General features: G+C 34.2%; 1 protein-coding gene and 1 pseudogene across 3 annotated transcripts in view; one reads left to right on the forward strand and one right to left on the reverse strand.

The window, feature by feature from the left end:
- The window catches only part of FUT8 (fucosyltransferase 8 (alpha (1,6) fucosyltransferase)), a 188,049-nt gene that overhangs the window by 119,860 nt on the left and 43,049 nt on the right, over window positions 1–25,140 (reverse strand). The window lies entirely within an intron of this gene.
- On the forward strand, window positions 19,588–22,039 carry LOC101625012 (annotated as a pseudogene).

The following is a 25,140-nucleotide window of genomic DNA, read 5'->3' on the forward strand; positions in this document are numbered from 1 at the left end:
GCAACTAGTTAATTCAAGGACTGGAACCCAAATATTACCGATGCAATAGAAGGAGAAAGAGAATTAACATTTGTAGTATAACAAATGTTAAGTTAGGCATTTTAGACACACTTCCTCATTTAATAATTACCATTGCTCTGTAAAACAAGTACTATCATTTTGAAGATTAAAAAATATGAATAAGTCATCTGATTTGTTCAACATTTAATCAGCTAGTTAGCAACCATATTAGGACAGAAATGCTGGGAATATAATTAAAAGATTTTTGTATTCAAACTACTATTCATAATCCAAGAAGGCAAATTTGTTTAACATGTTCTTTTATTTTTGTTTCTGGCTTACGTGCCTTTTTTCCTTCAGGAAAAGGAATAATTTCAATGAATCAGTTTTATTAAGATTCCGAATTTCTTGAGATTCATATCTATGTTGGCAAATCCTGGTAGGGTCACTATCATAAGACTACCAGGCAGATAAAGGATAACAAGATACAGCATTTAGCATGCAAATAGATGTCAAACCAATACTGACTCAATAACCTAGTAGGAATACCTTGCAAATCTTTTGTTATTAGAATGATGACAAACACAAATCTCCCAAGAACCAAGTACCAATTTTTTTCTTTTTTTTTTCTTTTAAGATTTATTTATTTATGCATACAGAACTGGGGTATAGGCAGGGGCAGTGAGAGGATTCACCAGAGACAGAGTAGGTAGCAAAATAGGCAGATGGATGAAGTACACTGCTGAGGGGAGCAGCAGGCGAGACAGGAGAAGTCTGTAGCGCCATGTGAGTAACCTCCAGGGTGGGGATTGAACTCATGCTGAAGTAAGTGGCTTTAACTTCTTAGTGCTGTGCTTTCACCCACTTTGCCACCAGGGAGGGTCATACCAATTTTTCAAACACCATTTTGAGGAACAAAAAAATGAGAAAATTTAAAGGAAAGGCTGAAATACTACCTTCCATTCTACCCATTGCCCCTGCATGCCACTAATTTTATTTAGTCTCTTATCCAGCTAGCCTAGGAAGACAGCAAGATCAGTAGTGGAATAAATGCAATGGAACTACTGGATGGAATGGAATGGAAAGAAACACCACTATTTCAAACAAACAAAAAGTCAAACCTAAATCATTTTCATCTCTCCTTTAGGTAGTTCAACAATTTGTCATACAAAGTATCTGTCTTCTATTCACCTGAAAAAGCTTTCTGAATCCAGTTACAACATGTCTTCCTTCACAAAATTTCCCATGTCCTTTCACATCTGTTTTTGGCTCTTTTTCTTTATCATTCTAAGGAATAACTAGATCTCTTTTATTCAGGAGAAAAGATCAATAATTATCAAATACTGGGTAAGTCATAAAGGATTCATATCATGCAGTAGTTTTCTGATCTTGTAAGAAGCATTCCTGCTAGCCAAGCATGAATGAAAAAGGCCAGCTAGGTATCATCTGTAAAACTTTATAAACCCCCCCCCAATACTTTCTATCATTCATTACACCTAACTTGAGGCAAGAAAGATGTGTATTAAATAAGTCACACATTTTTAAATTCTTACCGTAGACTATGTAAGACGAGGGGGGGGGGGGTGCAGTCGATGTTTTATTTTTTTCAAATGTGTTCCTCATCTTTCATTTCTCTGATCACTTATGATGCAAATCCTACAGGAAAGCAGTTACAGTCTAAAAGTAACTCTCAAATTTCTCCTTTCCATTTTCATTCTTAAGAATGTGTATTCTGCTGTTGTTGAAATAAGTGGTCCATAAATGTCTATCATATCCAGTTGATTGATAGTGCTGCTGAGCTCAGCTATGTCCATATTGATTTTCTGACTGCTATACCTGTCCATTTCTTATAGAAGAGTGTTGAAGTATGCAATGATAGTAATGAATCCAACTATTTCTCTCTGCAACTGTATCAATTTTTGCATCATATAATTTGATGAGTGGTTGTTAGGTAAATGTACATGAAGGATTGTTTGTCTTCTTGAAGAAGGTCCCCTTTATCCCTTTATCATTTTATCAATATAATGTTCCTTTTTATCCAGGGAAGAGTCTCCTTCCTCCAATATCTGCTCTGTCTGAAATTAACAAGCTACTTAAGCTTTCTTTCTAAGTATTAGCATGGAATTTAATCTCTATCCTTTCATTTTTACTTTTTATGTATCTTCATATTTAAAATGGATTTCTGAGGACAATATATAGTTGAATCTGGTGACAGGTTCAGTCTTTTACTTGTTATATTTAAGCCACTGATTTTTAAAATAAAAATTGATATACTTGGATTAATTCCTACAATGTTTATTACTATTTCCTAACCACTGCCTTGTTCTTTGTTCCTATTTTGTCTTCTATCCTTTTTCTATCTCTTGTGATTTTAGCTTCATTTTACTTTTTGCCCTTAATCTTTTACTGACAATATGATACGAAAGGAGAGAAAAAATAAATGGAGAACTAAATTTGTATCAATGGCACATTAATTACCTAAAATATGATCATTAACAGTATTTACCCTGTAAATAATGCCAAAATGTAAACTGTTAAATAATAGGTTTCATCCTTTCTCTCATCTAAAAACACTTGGAGACAATCAAATACTACATTTAAATACCACATCGTTATAAACTAATTCCTAAATAAACAACAATACATTAAATTTCCCTAAGAGTTTTTTTAATCTATCAATAAGTGTGGCAATTATTGTCTAATCTTACTGCTCAATGTGGAGGAAAATAAAACATGTTTCTTAATTCCTAAAATGGCATTATACCTTCTAAACAAATGCAAATTTGAAGATTGCTTGTCTGAAGGAAAAAATGTCAGTTGAAATGAAAATTTTATGTGAAGTCTATCATTTGGATGCCAATCCCTAACATTACTTACATCATGGGATTAATCTTTATCAAAATCTTTATGGTATTAGTCTGCTGCATAGTACTATACATGATGTTCTTGCAGAAAGAAATATAGCTAATTTTTTTCCCAAATCACACTGTAAAACAGCTCATTACTTTTTATATTACTGACTTAAATTTTATTCAACTGAATTATAACATACTCAACCAAATGTAAGCTGGTTAAGTAAATTAACATATTTAACTCACAATATGCAATATGAAAAGCATGTTACAAAATAAAGTATCCAAACAGCTAAAGAAGTACCCAAGTAGATAGAGCACACATGTACTTTTACTCCATAAACTGCTGTATGATTTTTAGAAGGTCAGTGTATCACTGAAATAATAATACAGCTCATAGAGTGTAGTCTCAGTGGAATTTTTTGAGGAACAATGATAAATACTTACAATCAATAATACAGTATTTTGTGGGTGAGGGGTCTCTGCCTAAAGAGAAGAGTTTCCTGACTTTTAGAGAGAAAAATTTAGTTTGTTACTATCATTCAAGAATAATTGTGAAATATTGTTTACCTTCCTTCCCCTAGAATATAAGAAAAGGAAGATATTGTTTAAATCTGGGTCATTAAAATTATCCAATCCTCAAAATGATACAAAAGGGGAAACATTAATTATCTACAATTATATATTTTCTTTGCTTTAACAAATCTCACACAAAACCTCACAGGCTATTCAAACAAGATAAATATCCCTAGGTTTGAACTCTCCAAGGATATTTTGTTTGAAGTAAAGAGTTAAATTATCTATAAACTCCTGATCACTAAAATTGAATAGCTTTCTTTTAATTAAAAAAGTTTTAAATATTTTCCTTTGTCACCCTAATTTTATTTTTTCACTAAAAAATAACACCAAATTTCAGCTAATATAAAAAGATCACAGAGCCCACACACCAGTGCACACACACACACATACACACAAAGGGAGAGATGGGTCAGAGAGGGCGGGAATATTCAAACAGTTTCAAGGACAAAAAGCATGTTTCACACTACATCATATTTACAGTTCCTCATCTAGAATTCAGCTAACATCCAACAGCAGCAATCAGCCAAGCTTGGCAAATTAAAATAACAGTAATTTTGACAGATTATCTTCTATAAATATTCAAATATGGACATTTGTGTACATGCAAGGGTCTCTATGTGCCAGTCAAAATGCTTTGTTTAGGATCCTTATACTGAATTTTTTTCCCTCTCCCTCTTATTTTCTGCAGGAACCCCCTGAATGCTTAACTTTCATTTTAACTCTTTCACCCCAGCTTAAAAAGACCAATTATTTCCTTATCCATAGTATGAAGTATAATCCACAGCCTGAATTAGGAGAATAAGAATAGCATTCATTACAGACAGAAAAAGTATCCATAATCTTTGAAAATACAGGTCTATAAAAGCAAAAGGAGAGATCCAGGTGAGGGAGGAGAAGGCAAGTGGCAGAGAGATCTTGAAGGATGTTAACTGACTAAAAAATTAACTATTCATATAAGCGGGTATGCCTTGGAAAAGAAAAATCCAATTGTAAAGAGCAATTAACATTATCAATTTGGCTGTATTCAAAATTCCATTATTATAGACTACCATTTATTTGGCTCAAGGCAAAACCCTATGATGACAAATTCAATATATCAAAGTGTAAAAAGTGGGGAAATACAGTTAGTATGAAAGTCAAGCCTAATACAATTTTTGAAATCTATAAATAGACTTACTTAATCATGGATAATGGCTTTAATGAAGGCAAAATATCTGATACTTGTATTTACTCCTGTCCTCCTATCCTCTCTCCCACTAGTCAGTTTCCCTTAAACAACTACACAACTGCCCAAAAGCCTCAGATGTTCCAGGGCAGCCTCAAAATTATGGAAGAAATTTCAACCTACTCAGAGGCATTATGCCCCTCTGGACCCATCTAGAAAAAACAAACATAAATAGCTCTATTAAGAGTATTCAAAATGTTTCTAGGAAGTTAGGGAAATTTGCAAGAAACTTTTTATGAATATTCAACATTCAAGTCCTCAAAACCAAGTCCAACAAAGGATGCAATCTAGGCCAATGGTTCTTTATTTTTTCTTTTATATATATTTTTTTATATTATTCTTCATTTTTGTACAAGATAAGCTTTTTCATCTCAGTTGTAGTCCTCGTGGAATTCCCACCACTAATTCACCTGTATGCCATCACCATAGTCCCTTGTTAGGCTTCTTAAAGTAGGGAAAAGAGAAAAGTCTGATTTGGAGATGAGGAGTTTTAGCCTTCTCTGGGATCTTATTATAAATATAGAATTCAGGCATTTTTCAGGGGTATGATGAATCAGGATTTCTATTTTTAAAAGATCCCAAATAGTTCACATACACATTAAAATGTAAAATACAAATTAAAATTCTGTGGGAAGAATATTAGAAAGAGAGAAAAGGTATGATCTACTCAGAGATTGGTTCCTACTACAAGCCACTGTTTGGCCAATGAGGTAACAACCCCTGGTTGATATCATCAGTAGTCCTGCCACAATTTTTGCATTTTAAGTAAAACATCTGAAATAAAGAAACCCTTCAGAGCCAAAGGAACTTAGAGTAATGATTAAAAAGATTAAAAGATAAAAAGATTAAAAGAAGCTATCTTAGAAGAAGTATTCTTGTCTCATGCCCCAAAGTCACACTACACAAGTTAACTTATATAATAACTCCTTACCAAATCCTAGATACTAAGAGTATGTGGATTCCAGTGGCCAAGAAAGAGACCAACAGACAAAAGTCTATGTTGTGATGTAACTAAAAGAGAAGGTTTTCTGTGTTGGTTATTTGGCTATTAGCATCAGCTCCAAATTCACTTTCCAGAGTCAGGAAGCCCAATGGACTATGATGAAGGATTATGGAAGCTTTGGTAGTGTGTGGTATGGTAACACACATCTGCTTTAACATGTAAAACCAACATTGCCAACATTAAAATATACATTTTATGTATTAAATATTAAAGAAATTTATACTTTAATACACACTTCGCTCAGTTATGCTGAAACTACTTTTCTCTTTTTCCAGTTAGTTTCCTTAAGGATACCAGAAGGACAAAACTTGGCTTTTCCAGATAGTATAACCTACTCCAGGGTGATGTACCCTCTACCACAGCAGTAGAGGTTGTGGGAAGACAAGTTTTTTCTGATACTATCAGAAGTAGTGGAAACTTCTTCCAGAAGTCAGGCAATATTTGCCTCAAAGGTTTTGAGTCCTTGGGGTCTCCTGAGTGGCACAAGGAATTGAGTCTCTGTGCTATAAAGCTATTATCAGCCACTGTGGCCTGAGTTCCATCCCTGGCCAGGGAGCTGATCCACATGGTGCAACAGACCTCTACTGTCTCACCTGCTGCTCCCCTCCGTGTTATATTTTGGTAGATCCACCTTTTCTGCTCTCCACTCTGTTTCTGGTGAATCCTCGCACCCTCCATACTTCTGGCCTATACCCCAGCCCTTATATGCATAAATAAATAAAAACAAATCTTTTTAAAAAAAGGTTTTGAGTCCAAGCTATTCACTGTTGCCCAGAACCTATGGATGATTGTTGCTCTGCAATTGTTGTCTCTATGCCACTCAAAAGTTTCCCTTTTGCCTTTTCAGCAATCTAACAAGTTTATAACCTGTTCCCTACATAAACATCTAGTGTGGCAGAAATATCTATTGTGTGTTGTTTCCCTGCCCAGATTCTAGTAATAATTGCAAGATCATGGTCTAAGTGGAAAAAAAATTTAGTATGATCTTGGTCATTTTGAAAAACTATTTCTCCAAATTAAAAAAAATGCCCCAAAAAGGGCCTGGATGCAAGTAGTACAGGTAGAGAGACGGAAGAATGAACACAACCTTAAAAATGCAGTATATTGAAAAAATTATCAGATTAAAAAGCCCTGAAAAACATAAAGGCTAATAAAAAAACCTGAAACAAATAGGAATCATCACTTTAAAAAATAAAAAGGACCTGCTAAGGTTATGTTTCTAGTGTTCTGTCCTTTTCTGCTCTATTCAAAAAGACTATACTGTTTCAATAAAAAAGTGACATATTATGAAAATATTAAAATGCTATATTTTAATAAGTGATATCTGCCAAATGCTAACGGAATGAATATCCCACCCTTCAAACCCTCGTAACATAGAACCATCAGATTTATTACATATCATGTATGAAGACTTTAATGGAAAAAATTTACCACCATTACCAATAAAATTAAAAGATTATTAAAACAAAGAAAAAATATCTACTTACAATAAGTTAAAGAATCATTTTTAATTCAACATGAAGAATAAATAAAAAAGATAATTCTCAAACTGAATAATGAATAATCATAATACATAATATATGAACTCATAAAATTGCAGAATTTGGGCTCCGTGGCCAGAGAGTCTGATGCATAGAGTCAGAGTTTCTAAGGACAAAACCAAAAGTCCCCAATTTAACAAACTTGCCATGAAAACCACCTTCAAACCAACTTGTATGTGAACAGATAGGTAAACTTTTATAATATTCAACACTAAAAAGGCATTCTTGGCTATTAAGTCATAAAAAAGACATAGAGGAATTAAAGTGAAAGACGCCAATTAAAGAAGGCTACAAACTATTTGATTCTAAGTATATGGCATTACAAAAAAGGTAACACTATAGAGACGGTAAAAGGATAAAGATATTTTCCAGGGTTGGAAGGGAGGACATGAGGATAAATAGGCAAAAAATAATTTAGGGCAATGAAAACATACAATATTATAATGATGGATACATGTCATACTTTGTCCAAACTCATATGATGTACAAGGATGCACCCTAAGGAAAACTATGGGCTTTGGCTGATTATGATGTATCAAGATAGGTTTATCAATTGTAGCCTCTGTGCTGCTCTGGTGGGGATTTGATAGTGGATGAAGCTATGCATCTGTGAGGAAGAGAGCATACAAAGCTATCTCTGCACTTTCTCTAAATTTTGTTGTCAACTTAAAAGTGTTCTAAAGAAAAATTCTTTAAAAAAAAACACTGTTATACAGCTATTATCCTTATTATAAGATAAATTGTTTCTAGGGGGTCCTTATAACAACCCTATGAGGTAGCTGCTATTATTTCAAATTTTTGCAATTGAGAAAATAGGGCTTAATAACTTAGCTGGGCATGTAAATTATCCAGGAACAGTTAAGGAGCAGAAATGGGACTGAAAATAATCAATTTGATTACAAACCCCAACTTTTTAACCCAGGCTAACTTCTTAAAGTAGCAAGGCAACAATGGTGAGTACAGGACCATTCATAATCCCTACCACCCTTTACAAGAATTTTCCTCAGTCATCGCCAGGTCAATCAGAGCCTAGGCACACGCTCACAAATATTACTATACAATTAACTGCCAAAAAGCACAGCCATTGTACTCTGACAGGTGCTAAGAACAGGTAGTTAAAATAACCAAAATTAAGTACAGGTTAGTAATGAGCAGCTTTATATTAAGGGATGTTTTAACAGATATAACACTTAATATAGAATGACTTAATTTTTTTCACAGCACTTTAGAATAATAAATCAGTAGTAACTCCAGGACAAGGGTCAATATGATTGTTAATCTTCTAGCACATATATAAACAGACAGATTCATGGAGCCTAGTCTAAAATCAGTACAGTTATCTCTTTAACTCAAAAGAACATACAAACTAATTCTCATGACACTCCTCATCTAAGAACAGCCCTAAGCCTCTAAGATGACACAGGGATGTCAATTCAAGTCAAAGTGACTTCTGTACTTCACCCACACGGAATTGGAACATAGTAAATATGAAACTTAAGTTCCCTATTTACCTGCTTCCTATTCAAATTTTGTAAAATCTGATTGTGTTCCTAAATTTTGTATATGAATACAATATATTTAAAACCCCTGCAAGACTTTTCTCACATCTGTTTTTCCTGTCATCTCAAGTCCCTCCCAAGTGACTATTGTTTTCTTTTTCCAAATATATTTCTGGCTTGCCTGTTCTTATAACACATCCACAAAATATTAACCACTGATTTCCTAACTCCTACTGGAACCAAGACTACATTCACAACAAATAAAACATAATTAGTCATGGGAAAAAAGAACTATTTATACATTGATGACATCAGCCTACCACTAAAACGACAAATTCAGAAAAAGGCTATTACTGGCAATAAAAGTGCATTCTAACCTATTAAATTGTATAAATTTAACTTGTATTTTAACAAGTACAGAAGTTCTACACTGTTCCTTTTATAAATCCTACAACTTTGCAGACAACTAAGATTTTTCTTAATGAAGTGTATTAAAATTAAACTCTTAGCAAAATAAAACAATACATAACACAGAACAACATATAAATATATCTCAGCCAGAAAGAACACACATTTCCTATTTGCCCACACTCTCCTCAAAGGAAATTAGATCTTCACCACCTGCCCCACACAAACAGGCAACTCTGTCACAGGGCTATCACCCTAAAGCCCCAGCTGCAGGAAGAAGCCAAAATGAGAACACTCCCCTTTGCTGTAGATCTGTTCACTGACAGAAGAGGTATCTCCATTATCTAAATTCTAACAAAGAATGCATATTACATGACAAAAACTCATCAAGTCTAAAACTTACACATTTTTGGTGACTAACCTATTAAGTCATATGTCTATACATCTAAAAATCAACAACCTTCTACCTATAACTATTCAAGTGTCAAAAGTTTAGGCTTTCATCACATGGCAATCTAAGTTAGAATCTGTCCACTCTTACTTAAAAGCTCAGAGAGCAAACGACACTGTGCAAAAATCAAAATGTTCATTTTATCACAAATGGAATACCATGTTTCATAGAACTTAAGAGTAGATTCAAGTATGCAAAATTTTGTAAAGTCTTTAACATAAGGTAAAACCTATATCACCTGAACCTCTCCTTGCCTTTTCATATTGTCATGTTACTGACATTTTCATTATATACTTTATTTCTTTTTCCCCCAAATTAAGACAGAAAGATCTTAAAGTCAGAATTATATCTTTCTTACTTCAAAGGTCTACAAACCTGATTTTGATATTAAATATTAGATATTAAAATATTGTCATGCTGAGTTGAAATTACAGTATGAAAACAATAGTATTTACTTTTGTAGAATTTTCAATTTTTAAAGTCCTCTCATGTGATTTCATTTGTTGTCCCAAAAATATGACATAAAGACACTGTCTCATATTTTTTTGCAAAGTAACTGAAGTTCAGAATTCTAAGTAAAAAATTCTAAATGGCTTGCTTTTTTATCTTTTAATAAGCAAATATTTAGTCCAAGACCATGATGATCAGAAGTGACAAAACCAGAACTGTCTCACACTGTATCACGTCATACTAGACACTCTCAGAGACAATCAGCAGTAGAAGGAAAACAAAAAACAAAGGAAACAAGGTTTTGATAATGAGATAAAGCTCGGCCAGTCCCTAAGTAAAATTAAATTGCTTTCACATTTCACATATCCTATCTTACTTAAGTCTCAAAGTGTTATTTTCCTTTCTAAAAATTTCTGTTAAGTTTCTCTCCTTACCCTCCCATAATTATTTGTACTTTCACATTAAAGTAAGATTCCATCGGGGCCCTCCCTGGTGGCACAGCGGGTTAAAGCACTGCACTAAGGAAGCTTAAGCCACTTCCGCATGAGTTCGATCCCCCCCTGCCCCAGAGGAGCTCCACATGGCACAGCAGACCTCTCCTGACCCGCCGCCCGCTGCTCCCCTCAGCAGTGTACTTCGTCGATCTGCCTGTTCTGCTCCCCACTCTGTTCCTGGTGAAAACTCTCACCTTCCGCATCTCTGGCCTGTACCCCAGTTCTATAAAAATAAATAAATCTTAAAAAAAAAAAAGATTCCATCTCAAATTTTACAAGTATTTTCCCTCATACCTGTAAGTTTATCTATATATAAAAGGCACACAACTTTTTAGTTTCCTTATTCTCTCTTAAGCAATGTGTTTTACTTTTCATGTGAACACATCAGTATTGTCTCAAATAGTTTTTGTTCAATTTTACCTTCTCTAAAAATAACCTATTAAGTCCATATTCTGCTTATATTCCCACTAGTCTCGTGTGAGAAAAGAACTGGTAGTTTATTTATAAAAGAACCAGAAATGAGCAAACAATCAACATTAGCTAATGTTATAATATTATAAAGTTAACTATATATTTACTGTCATTCCTGGGTTCATATTTAGAATGCTCCATAAATCTCCTATTTAACCAATGACTTATGGCAATTCATTCAGCTCCTCTGAATCTGTTTCCTACAGCAAAGTAAGGAAATTAGTGTAAGTCTTTGGAATTTCTTACAAACCTTAAAGCATCCCTAAGTCAGAATTTAAATTCACATTTACCTGCTACTAGTTGATTATTTTTATTGCACACATTTTCACATTTTCTGCCCACTATATCTGAAGGTGAGGAGCACACCTTTATCACTTTAAACACAGTACATACAGACAAGTTTCATTTGCTTTTATGCCTGAAAGCATTAAATTGTTAGGATTAGGAGAAAACTTGCAATCTCCCTATGTTTGATTAAGTAATAAATCATTGTAATGTTGAACCAAATCCTGAGAACATAACATTATGAAATTAAGGTTAGAACATAAGTTGTGTTATTATAGGTCATGATCAAGATTTAGCAGAACTAACATCTACAAAAGAAGTAGCAGTTAATAGGGACAGGAGGTTGTCCCAAAACCATGCTTTAGTCATAACAGACATAAAGACTTGAGAATAAGATCCTCACCCTAAAATCATAAAGCCACAGAAGAGTGAAGAGAGCATTAATATAGTTGTGTATTTAACCTGAGATTTATTGTAACAGAACTTGATTAAAATACTCATCAAAGTTGTACACAGACAAAGTTAAAAGCCAATTTCCTATTAGAGTAAAATTTGCAGAAATATTTTTAAGAACAGATATATGATTTAGCAAAGATTTTCCATCTGTAACAACCTCAAATTTGGATTGAAAAACCATTATCCCTGTACATAATTTTAGCAAATATCTGGATCTTGGTAAAAATCACTTAACTACACTGTGTTTGGAATACATATAAATCTATAAAATTCAATGCAGAAACAACTTTACAAAAACCATTTTACTGTACACAGTACAGTGGGAGAACTTAAAGATCCCAGAAAGCTTAGTAAAAAGTCACGTAGAATCACCACGTGTACATGCAGTTAAACATTAAGCACTATAGTTCCAATAATCCTGAACTCACTAAAACTTTTACAGCTAAATTTGGGTTACTCGGGGTAAAAAGAGATACAAAAGGGGAATGAAGAGCCTTTAAAAAAAAAACCCTTATTTTGACTAAATCTGCAGCTGTAATTAAAGCTGTTCTAAAGCTTTTGTTGGAACTGCCCAATTACTTTTTTGTAAAATAATAATAACCAAAAGTAGATTTAATGAACTGAAGAATCTGGTAGGAGAACTCTATAGTTCAAAGCTATTTTTTACTATATAATTAATTAAAAGTTTATTGTTTTTTCTTTATAATGGATAAAAATTACTACATAAATGCAAGCAGTTTTCTTGGCTTCCTTGAGCTCTGGAGTTTTTAATTTTTGTTTTTGAAAAAAAAGTACAATTCATTGCTTTCCTTTGGTATTTTTGCAAAAACTTGTGTTTTCCATTTCTTCTCTTTTGCTATCCTATCTATTTTATATAATTATGAAAAGGGTCTATGTTCCTAATTCAGTACACATATAGACAGACAACACATAGATTTCTATTGATATCATTCCAATTTATTGCCTAATAGTGTATTTACCTAAAAAAAAGTTACATCCTGCGCCAACACAAATGAAGTTATGAACATTGTAAGACTCATTTTTGTGTTGTATTTTAGATATGATGGCCACCTCAGTTAATTCCAAGGGTAGTTATTCATTCAAAGAGACAACATTTAAAAATTACAGATCTGGCTCCAGTTCAAGATGATGACATAAAAGCAGAGAAACTGACAAAACAAAATAAAAATAACCTAGTAAACACAGATGACCAAACTGAGGTTACCAAAGGGTAAGGGAGTATGGGCAAAAGCTTCTGAATATACATTTTTCCATAGAAGATTTACAAGTGGCTAACAGGTACATGAAAAGTACTCAACTAATAATCGGGAAAATGTAAATCAAAACCAGAGTGAGATATCACCTAAACCCATTAGAAAGACTGTCATTAATTAAAAAGACGTGATAATAAGTGTTGACAAAGATGTGACAAAAAGGAACCCTTGTCCACTGTTAGTGGAAATACAAATCAATGCAATCACTACGAAAGCATTATGGAGATTCTTTGAAAAATTAAAAATACATCTACTGTATGATCCAGCAATCCTACTTCTGAATAAAAATCCAAAGGAAATGAAAATAGAATATTAAAGGAACATCCACACGTACATATCTATTGATGCATTACTTAGAATAATGGAATCAACCTAGGTGATATAAACAGATGAAAAGATCAATGTGAGGTTCACATAGCTCTACATACACACACACACACAACATGGAAAATTACACAATCGTGAGGGAAAAAAAGAAGCCCTATCATTTTCAACAACATCCTTGAGGGCATTACACTAAATAAAACAAGTGAGACAGAAAAGACCAATATCACATGCTATCACTTACATGTGAAATTACTAAAACAAAAAAAAAAGTCAAATTCATAGAAATAGATGGTAAAAAGTGGTTGCCAGGTGCTAGAGGTTAGGGGATATAGTAATTTGATTAGGGATACAACACTCAGCTATAAGACAAGTCTGAGGATCTAATGTAAAATGTAGTTAATGTAATTAATAACACTGTATCATACAATTGAAATGTGCTAAGAGAGAACTTATATTATCTCACACAAAAAAGAGATAAACTAAGTAAGTGACAGGTATGTTAATTAACTAGATGGTAGGAAGTCCTTCCCGAAGTGTGTGTGTTGCATGTGTGTGTGTGTGTGTGTATGTGTATGTGTATATGTATATATGAGGCTGGCATAATGTAAACTTTAAATATACTTTTATTTGTCAACTATATACTTTGATAGAGCTGAAAAAATATTGAAAAAATTGACAAATCTGTGGAACTTTTGAAATAACTGACTTGTTAATTTTTTAAAAGTTCTAAACAACTGAGGTTATATATTGCATATTTTTACTTCTGTCTATAGATAGCAGAAATTTCTACAAATATATGAGCAAATGAAGGTACTTTCTTAAGAAGTCAAAAAGGGGTATAAGTTTTTCATAGTTCACAAAATTTAAATAGAAGAAAATTAAAAAGAGAAAATTAAAGAAAGAATAGTTAACGTTGACTTTCTATTATCAAATGTTACATGTGGAAGAAAGAGGTTTAAAGAACAGTTATATACTATTACAAAGAATAGGTTCTTACCAGTGACTCACTATTCAGTTTAAATAGATCTGTTCTCTCTTCCTTTAAATATTAGTAAGAGAAAGCAACATTATTGAAATTTTGTGATATTCTGTGTAACCAAAAAAACAATACTTTCTCACAATTTTTGGAAAAGTACTTAAACTAAGTATACATGACAATATAAAATATTGATTACACCTGACACATGCACATGCAAAGCCTAACAATGAATGAAATATATTTCTCGAAGTGATGGTAAGCATCACCATATTCAAATATCAGATATACTATTTTCCATACTTTTTTCATTCAAATTAGTTTGGCATCTAGTGAACTGATTAGGAAAGAATAAGAAACTCACCTATTATTCTATCTTCTGACAAGTTAGGAGGAAATGCCCCAATAATCCTAAATATAGTGGTTAAATAGCCATACTTTACTGATACCTAAATAGACCATTGTCTTCCATGGATGCAAACACAGCACTGAGTTTAAATCAAAAGCTAAGCAAATATTACACAGGACCACAAGGCAACAGAAAAAACTAGCAGATAATAAGAGGATTAACATACTCAAAGGAGACAAGGATAATTTACATTCAAAACATAGATTATAGTTACTGTTTAGATCCACCTGTAGTCAAAAATTAACTTATAAAAGAAAAGACATTGCATGAAGCACAAACAATTCACCAAATTCAAGAGTGAACATCACTAAGCACCAGTTGTTAGAAATCAGTAATGCATTATAAAAAAAGACACAAGAGAATAGATGATTCACTGAGTCATAAACTGAGATCCCTGTAAAGCACAGGAAGGTTGCTTATGGAAGGTTGGCTGCACATACCAAAGTTTGCAAATCAGCTATCAAAAATGATCTCTTATGACTTCTACTAGAATCATAACAGAAGGAAAAAGCAAATGAAAAAGTCAATTGCAATTTAAGCTGAAGATATGTCATCAATTAAAACAGCTACTTCAAGATCCTATTGGAAACTCTTTTCTAGTCATATACACTTTGAAGCTTTTCATTATCATGCATTAGTTTTTCCTCTACTGCACAGCAACTACATAACTGGATTCAAAACACTGCAAAGTCAGGACAAATCTTTAATCCATTATTCTTTGATGTGCCATAGACACATTGCTTTCTGATACCAAAAGCAAGAAAGGATCATGGATAGTGATATGACCAGGATGACTACTGGAGGGAAGAGTGGGGAAATGATACAGTGAGGGCCCTACCTGATGGCACAATGGGATGAAGCACAGCACTGCTGCAGCCACTTCAGGATAAGTTCAGTCCCCGGCCAGGGAGGAGACCCATATGGCACAGCAGACCTCTCCTGTCTAGCCTACTGCTCCCCTCAGCAATGTACTTCATTTGTCTGCCTGTTCTGCCCCCCACTCTGTCTCTGGTAAATCCCCTCACCATCCCTGCACCTCTGGTCTGTACCCAGTTCTGCATGCATAAATAAATCTCAAAAAAAAAAATGGATACACTAAAAGAAGACTGCAAGAGCCAACAATACAGGAAGATCTACTGTGAAGGCATTGAAAACTTGAGATTTACCATTGACATGTTAATGTTTTTGGCCCCACATAACTGCTTTTCACCAACTTTCTTGAAATTCAAATTGTTCTGTGGCTGGTAGTGTGTACAAAATAAATTCTCTAAGACTCATCCTTAACCAACTATTTCCCAAAAAGCTGAAATTTGGCTGCTCCCCTCCTACTCGAGTCTGATAAAAAGAACTTCAAACACCCTTACCCACTTGAATGCTATTCTTCTTCAGAGTCTTCCCATGCCCAGCATTTTCTAATATAGCCATATGCTAACAGTACTCTGGTTACAATGTTCTTTCAAACTGTGAAAAGTTCCAGAGTTCAACACAGCAGGAATCTGCTTCATTTGTATTTTCTTGAGGGGTCCCAAGGTAATTGTGGGCACCTCGTCTGCATCCAAATATGATTGCTAGGGAAGTAGATAATAAAAAAAGTTTCCACTGGTCATTTAAAAAAAAAATCACAAACACAGGGCCTTCCTGGTGGCACACGAGGTTAAGTCTCAGCACTCTGAAGCTATCTGCAGCCACTACAACAAGAATTGGGTCCAAATATGATTGCTAGGGAAGTAGATAATAAAAAAAGTTTCCACTGGTCATTTAAAAAAAAATCACAAACACAGGGCCTTCCTGATGGCACAAGAGGTTAAATCTCAGCTCTCTGAAGCTATCTGCAGCCACTACAACAAGAATTGGATCTCTGGCCAGGGAGGTCACCCACATGGCACAACAGACCTCTCCTGTCTCACTCTCTGCTCCCCTCAGCAGTGTATTTCAGTCTGCCTGTTGTTTCCCACTTTGTCTACAGTGAATCCTCTCACCCCACTCCTCCCCCACCTCTGGCCTGTACCCCCGTTTCTTGTATGCACATGCATAAATAATCTTTTTTTTAAAATCATACAACAGATGTTTATTAAGCACCTAACTATAATGCTACATACTTTTACATAATTCTGTTTAACCCTCACTACAACCCTCAGAATAAATATTCTTATAAAAATTATATACATGAGAAATCAGACAATGAGTTTCAGAAACTTACCATAGAAGTTTATAGCAACACAGGCCTACCTTTAACAATCTAACTTTATACCTAAGGAACTGGAAAAAAATAAAAAGGACAACAACAAATCAAAACACAGGAAAGAAAATAATTATAATTAGAGCATAAATAAATGAAAAAGAAATCAATAAGATAATGCAAAAGATTAATAAAACCAAAAGTTCTTTAAGTAGGTAATCACAACTGACAAACCTTTAGCTAGGCCCAATTAGGGGAAAAAAGAAAGAGATAATGCTAATAAATAGAATCCAAAATAAAACAAAAGATACAACAGAAAGAACCAGAAGAGACTACCATGAATATCTTCATGACAATGTTATGAATGATCACAAAGGAATGGACAAATGCTTAGAATTATACAACCTTCCAAGACTGAATCAGGAAGAAAAAGAAGACCTGAAGTAAAACCAAATATAAACAAGGAAACTGAAACAGTAATCAAAAGTCTCCTGCCTCCTCCACCATAAAAAAAAAAGTTCAAGACGGTTTCACTACTGAGTTTTACTAAACCATTAAAGATGAACTAATGCCTCGCCTTCTCAAACTTCTCTGAAAAATTAAAGGAGAATATTTCTTTCCAAACATAATCTATTAGGAAATTATTGCCATGATATCAAAAACAGACAAAAAAAATTACAAACCAATAAATATCCTTGATGAACATAAATGCAAAACAAATTCAACATTACATTGAAAGGAATACACATCATGACCAAGTGAGATTTATTCCAGGGATGCAAAGATGGTTCTATACATGCAAAACAGTGAAACATGTCACAACAAAATAAAAATTAAAAATTAAAAGCAATCAAATCAATAGCTCAAATAGGGAAACATTTGACAAGATTCAACATCCATTTATGGGGGGAAAAAACTTAACAAATTGGGATAGAAGAAACGTACCTCAACATAATAAAGCTGCAACCAACATCACACTCAATAAAGAAAAAAGTGAAAGAGTTCCCTCTAAGATCAGGTACAAGTCAAGTCTCACCACTACTATTCAACAAAGAACTGGAAGTGCTAGCCAGAGCAAATATGCAACAAAAAGAAATACGAATTGAAAAAAGAAGTAACTATCACTATTTGCAGATGACAAGACAATACACATAGAAAACCCTAAGACTTAACTTTAAAAAAAACTACTGGAAACAATAAATCGGTAAATTGGCCGATTATATTGAAAAGTCTATTGTATTTGTATACACAAAAAACAATCTACCAAGGAAAAAAAAATCAAGAAAACGCTCCCATTTACAATCACATCCAAAAGAATTAAGTACCTAGTGAAAAAATTAATAACAGAAGTGAAAGACTTATATAACAAAAATTATAAATTATTGTTTAAAAAATAGAAGGCACAAGAGCAAAGAAATGGAAAGATATTTCATGCTAACTGTTAAATGACCACCTTACCCAAAGAAATACAGTGATTTTATGAAATCCATAAAAAAGTTCCAAAGTCACTTTTCTAAGAAATAAAACAAACATTAATGAAATTCATGGAGAACCAAAAAAGCCTCCAACAGTCAAAACAATCCTGAAAAACATCACATTCCCCACTTCAAACTCTACTACAAATATATATACATATATCTCAGTATAAATTAGAATTAAAAAAGAGATCAATATGGAATGTAATTGAGAATCCAGAAACAAATCTATACTTATGTGGACTTATGCTGATTTATAAATAAGTCAAGAGTATATTATAGAGAAAGAAATGTTTCTTCAACAAATGGTGTTCTGAAAACTGGACAGCCAATGAATAAAACCATAGAGTCCATTATTCTCACATCAATCACAACAATTAATTCAAAATGTATTAAAAACTTGGATGTGATATCTGAAACCATATAATGCATAGAAGAAGATATAGATTATTATCTAATACACTGCACTGACCTCCAACTACCATGGCAAGGAAACAAAAGCAAAAATTAATAATGGGACTACATCAAAAGACTTCTGAACAGCAAGATAAATATCAATAAAACAAAAAGACACACTACTAAATGGGGGAATTTCCACATCTTACATCCAACCAGGGGTTAATATACAAGATTTCAAAGAACTCATACAACTCAATGACAGAAAAAACAATTCTAAAATAGGCAAAATTGAATATACATTTCTTCAAAGAAGACAGTTAACAAACACATTTTTAAAAAGTGATTATCATCACCTACTATCAGGGTTATGTAAATCAAAACCCAATGAGACAGCATCTCACACCTGTGAGAATGGCTTAAATCAAACAAGGATTGGGAAGGATGTAGAGAAAAAAGAACACTCATACAGGGTTGGAGATAATGTAAACTGCCCTAGCCTCCATGGACTATAGTATGAAGGTTTCTCAAAATAGTAAATAGAGACCTACCAGTTGGTCCAGAAATCCACTAAGAACACTTATTTGAAAGGAGATGTGTACACTAATGTTCATTGCAGCACTATTTACAATAACCAAGATAGGAAAACAACTTAAGTATCCACTAATGGAAGAGTATATAAAGAATATGTGGCATATATACACAAACCATCTTGTCATTTGCAAGAACATGGATAAAAGTGAAGTGGCTCACACTAAGTAAAATAGTAAGCAAAAGGAGAAAGACAAATGCCAAACGACAGGGGTGGAGGTGGGGAGGAGAGGAGGGAATAAAAGGATGAACAGGGTTCAGTGGACTGAAGTAGAGGGTAATTGGTACCTCCTGGTGGGTATGGTACAGTTACATTTGAAGAGATGTAAACCTATATTCATAAAATATCTACAAGGTTATAAATCAACCTTACTACAATTTAAAAAAGAAAGAGTTAATTTTGTGTGAAAAGTGTAATAGGACACCCCCAAGATGTCATTTTAACCTATGGCTTTTTTCAGAATTTAGCAAATTAGCAAGTGGTAAATACAAGATTTAAACAATTATCCCCGTCAACCAAAACCACCTGCCACACTCTCTTAATGCTGTTGTCTGTCTCTAAGAAAAAACGTCTGCATTGTTCTGAACCCCTTGTGTTCTATTTGCTTTTTTCAATCTTTTAGTAAGCCTCTATGCTTAAAAATTCATAATTCATCCATTGTTTTTGCATAATTTTCTATACATCCACCAAAGACATATATGAATCCTATAACTCTCTCCCATCAGTAATTTATGTTATATTTACCATAACTTTTATTAAAACAGTTGGACTCAATAAAGATTTTATCAGTAAATACATATTTTGGGGACACAGTTTGTCTTTTTCTCTGTTTGTTCACATCTGAGCTCAATAATTATTGTATCTTCAACCATACCATATGGTATCCTCGAGCCATAACCGTAAGAAGACTTGGAATAAGACTAGCAAGATGTAATTTTTTTTTGAAGAATGTAATTTTTAACTTAATTTAAACTTATCCACACATTGGCTAGCGGCTACCATATTAAACAGCATTGACTGTTTATGCTCTCTGTTTCTTTAAGCTCAATTTAAAACTCAAGAAACCTTCTGTTGTCTGTTCCTCTGTTCCTTCCACTATCTTCTTTGAGACCAAACTAATACACTGGCAGTGATTTATCATTCATTTCCTATGTGCCAAGCACTCACTCTTCTAGAGAAAAAGCCTAGACCTATAGAAGAAACCCAATGTGAGAGGCAACTCTTAAACATAATTTATGCTTATTTTTCTTTAAGTATATTATAAATACATTTATTTGGGCTTTAGTTAGAAGAGGGATTAACAATAGGGTTACTCTTTTATTTTTGACTTCTCAATCAATGTATGGTAAATTTCAATCCATCCTCAAGAAGAGTTTATAGCTGACATACTATTAATATTCACCATATTTTATCAAGAATATTATATTCTTGATTAAAAGCACAATCATTGATTTAATATAACTTGTTGGTACAGTAACATATTAAGTGTAGTCATCAATTGTTAAGATAACGTACTACAAAGTGAGTATATCTTTGAAAAGAAACTATAAGTAAAAGCCTGGAAGAAAATCTAATCTTTTTCTTATTTACACTGGTAAAAAGGCAACTTAGTCCACCTCTGTCATTCCATGAAAATACAAGCAATGGTCCTCTGAGCATCAGCCTTCCACCCATGCCCACTGTTCATTTCACTTACCAGTCTGAATTTTCTACTCCAGCATGGTCCAGCTACCACTCCCCCATTCCCTGTTATTCTGAAAACAGTAAGAAGAAAGTCTCTGCAGTAATTTTTCCTAGAACTAATCACCTGTTATGTCTGGAACAGGGATCACACTCAGATTGACCTTAGCCCCAGCAATCCAAAGTCCACATCTATAAGAATGGAAGCCAGTGGGTGAAAAAGTTCATGAACTCAGGGAGCACAAAGGACACATCACAGATATCAACTGGGCTTCCAAGAGTGCCCACATTGTCACTTGCAGGGAAAACCACAATGCCTATGCCTATAGAGCTAGAAAGATGGTGTCTGGAAGGCAGCTCCAGTGACCCTGATAATTAATTCTGCAGCTACTTTGTCAAGTGGTTCCCACTAGAGAACTAAGTTACCGTGGGAAATGGGGCACAGCTCATTCCTGTTTGTTACTTCCATTTTGAAAATGACTAGTTAGTCAGCAAACACATAAAAAATGGACTCATTCCACAGTGCTCAGCTTGGACTGGCATCCCAACAATGTTTTGCTGGCAGCAGGTTCATCAGAGTGGTTTCTTCTTATATTAAAGAAATGGAAAAAAACTAATCAGTATGACCTGGGGCTGGGGCAGCAAGATGCCTTTGGTCAGCTGATATTGGAGTTTGGTGGCAGTTGTACTGGTGGTTCGGTGCATGGGGCTGGCTTCTCCACAAGAGGCAGCCGTCTGGCCTGACTCCAACAGGACAGCACTGTGTCTGTTGACAATGCTTTAAAAAGCATGCAGCTCTCCACTCCAAAAATAGAGTTCCTGCCCTTCCAAAGTATGTGATTTGCCTCAGAGAAGAAGTTTGTGACTGCTGGCATGATTGGCACCCAAAGCTCATTAATTATGATGACATGGCTATTCCAACTTCATCTCCAGCTAGACACTCCAAACCAGAGCACCCAACATAACATGTCTGCCATGAAATGTTTCCAAAACATGGACAAGACGGTCATGAAATAAGATAGCAATATGCTTTGAAGACACTACAACAGAATAGCATCACTCAAGTATTCATTTATGAGACGCAAAGCAAAACTGTCACAAATTTCGGCACTACAGGCATTGATGGAGTTATGACAATTTGGGACTTTGAGACCTTAGAATCTGCTGCAAAAGGTACATGAAACTAAGTGAACCTCCAGGATGACTGCATGACGAACTGACAGATGTTGCTGGAGGCAGCACCACCATTTTCATGATGGTGAGGAAAGCCAGCCACAGGGCACACTGAAGACAAGTCTTGCAAATAATGTTGTGTTTTCATTTGAATATAACTGGTGAAAGTGTTGGTTTTTTAAAAGCTGCAGTGATTTGGATTTTGTTTTGATTTTGAAGCTTCTCTTATGGACAATATACTAACTTAAAGAAAAAGGTTGAGGAGTATGTAAGCTGATTAAAAAAAATTAAATAAAAATACTGAATATGATTTTTTAAAAATAGAAGCAATTCCAAAATACAATGGTGCTTCTGAATTTCTTCCTGACCAGCAAGGACTCAGTGATTTTTTTTTTCATTGCTACCAACATAAAAAAAATATTCAGAATCAAAAAAAAAAAAGGGAGGGGAATGCACGGGACTATGGTGGTGGCACAGGGGTGATTTGGTGATGGGAAACCCACAGGGATTACAATTGAGATGGAAAAATAAAATGTGCAAAATGATGTAAAAATAAACTTTTTAATAAAAAAAAATATTCAGAATCACTGACTGCAAGAAAAAGGTTTTGATGATTTATTCCTTATACTTTGAGTCAATCATCATCATCATAAACTTCCATACAGAAACAACTATGCAAAATCAATTGCCTGCCTTTATAACCAGCACTGAAGGGGACTGGGAAGCTAGTAAAGAGTTAAACAATAGATAGATAACCTATATAGTCTTTCCATCTCCAAGATACATTCTTTAAAAAGGAAGAGACTAAAGCCCTGAGTTGACTTCCTCTGTGCATAGATAGCATCAATATATCTTTAGGTCAAAATAACTAAAAACCGTAAGCCCCACCCTTCAAGAAAAACTACATTTTTAATGTCAATGACTCAGTGTTCCTATTTAAATAAACTAAATTCAACTTATGACTGTTGGAACAATTCTCAGCAGCCCTATTTCAAGCCATACCTGTTAGACCAAGCATTTTCCCACAAGGAGATGGGTAATTTGGGGTGCTTTATTGGAAAGCTTTCATTAGGTATATTGCTTTTTCTCTTCCCAATTTTATGAAAGACCTGTCACAGTAAGAGTATGTTTCCTTTGCCTTTGTGTATGCAGATGGCCAAATCCTTTTAGAGTGTGATAGCCTTAATTGTTTGGCCTTTTGGGTATCCCTCAATTGAATGCTAAAAACCCTGAAACGAAGGAAGGTCTCTTAAGAGATTTTCCTATGAGTTTCTAAATTTTGATGATAACACATTTAATATTGATATTTATAATTTTTATTACAAAAGCATTATCATTCATCAAGCAAAATTTCTCTTGAATTCTCCACTTAATGATCACAATTTATATTTTCCTTTAATAGATTACAATGATGAAAACTAGCAAACCTTAAGGCTGAGTTCTTAACTCTAAAGTCTTAGTGTTAAAAATGTATTCTTTAGGCCCTCCCTGGTGGCGCAGCGGGTTAAAGCACAGCACTGAGAATCTGAAGCCACTTCCGCAAGAGTTCGATTCCCGCCTGCCCCGGAGGAGACCACATGGCGAGCCAGACCTCTCCTGACCTGCCCACTGCTTCCCTCAGCAGTGTACTTTGTAGATCTGCCTGTTCTGCTCCCCACTCTGTCTCTGGTGAAGCCTCTCACTGCCCCTGAGCCTCTGGCCTGTACCCCAGTTCTGTATGCACAAATAAATAAATAAATCTTTAAAAAAAGAAAGTATTCTTTAATTATGCAAATACACTTTCAAGGTAGTCTTAATTAAATTAATTCCTTGAGGTTATTTTATACCTCACTCAAATCTTAAATTTGCCACTCCTCCCCCAGAACAATTTCAAAAAGAAAAGACAATTCTCCATTCATCAAATATTTGTATGTTAGATTCTATTAGATGCTCAGGATATGTCTCCGTGGCTTGGCTGGAAGGGTTGTTCTAGTGCAGGCTCAATGCGCCTATCCCTAACTCCTTAGAATGCCGAGAATCTGGCTCTGGGATGCATGTGAGAGGAGTGGCCCAACTATTTACAGCTACTCTTTAAACATGAAAAAGGAACAGCAGTTTTTCTTGTTTTAGTTAGGCACATGTCTTTGTAGCTCAAACACAGTACAGACCACATACAGTTAGTAAGAATATATAGTTGACTCTGAACAACACAATGTGAAAATACACAGGTCCATTTATTCAATATTTTTCAATAAGCACATTGGAAAATTTTTTGGAGATTTATAACAACTTTTTAAAAATTGGGTATGAACCAAATAGCTTAGAAATATCAAAAATAAGAAAAAGTTTGATGTGTCAAGAACACATAAAATATATAGACAATAGTCTATTTTATCATTTACTACCATAACAATAATCTATTAAAAGTTAAAAGTTATCAAAACTTAAACACACAGAGACCAAACATGGAGACATTTGAAATCAAGAGAAATATAACTGCACAAAATTAACTGTAGCACATAGTATGCTACTGAAATGATTTTTCAGTCACCTCCTTGCTATTGCTATGACTTCAAGTGTTGTATCATCTAAAATTCCATGGGATACTAATCATCTCCATGTGAGACATTCCTCTCTCCACTAAATTGTGTATCACAGTAAAAAGTTACCTCTCGAAGTGCTCATGTGTTTTCATCATGTTTAGTACAATACCATAAACTTTAAGAAATACCAAGGGACCTGTACAAGGTACCACTAGTGATGTTAGCTGGAAGTACTCCCAAGAATCAAAAAAGTCATGACATTACAAGAAAAACTGGAATTGCTTAACATATATCATAGATTCAGGTCTGTTGCTACAGTGACAGGTCATGTCAAGATAAATGAATGCAGTGTAAGAGCCATTGTAAGGAAAGAAAATTCATAAAGTCATTCCTGAAGCTATGCCAAGTGCTAAAACCTTGTAG

The sequence above is a fragment of the Condylura cristata genome, unplaced genomic scaffold, assembly GCF_000260355.1.
Source record: "Condylura cristata isolate star-nosed mole 26May11 unplaced genomic scaffold, ConCri1.0 scaffold00013, whole genome shotgun sequence".
NCBI classification, from domain to species: Eukaryota; Metazoa; Chordata; class Mammalia; order Eulipotyphla; family Talpidae; genus Condylura; species Condylura cristata.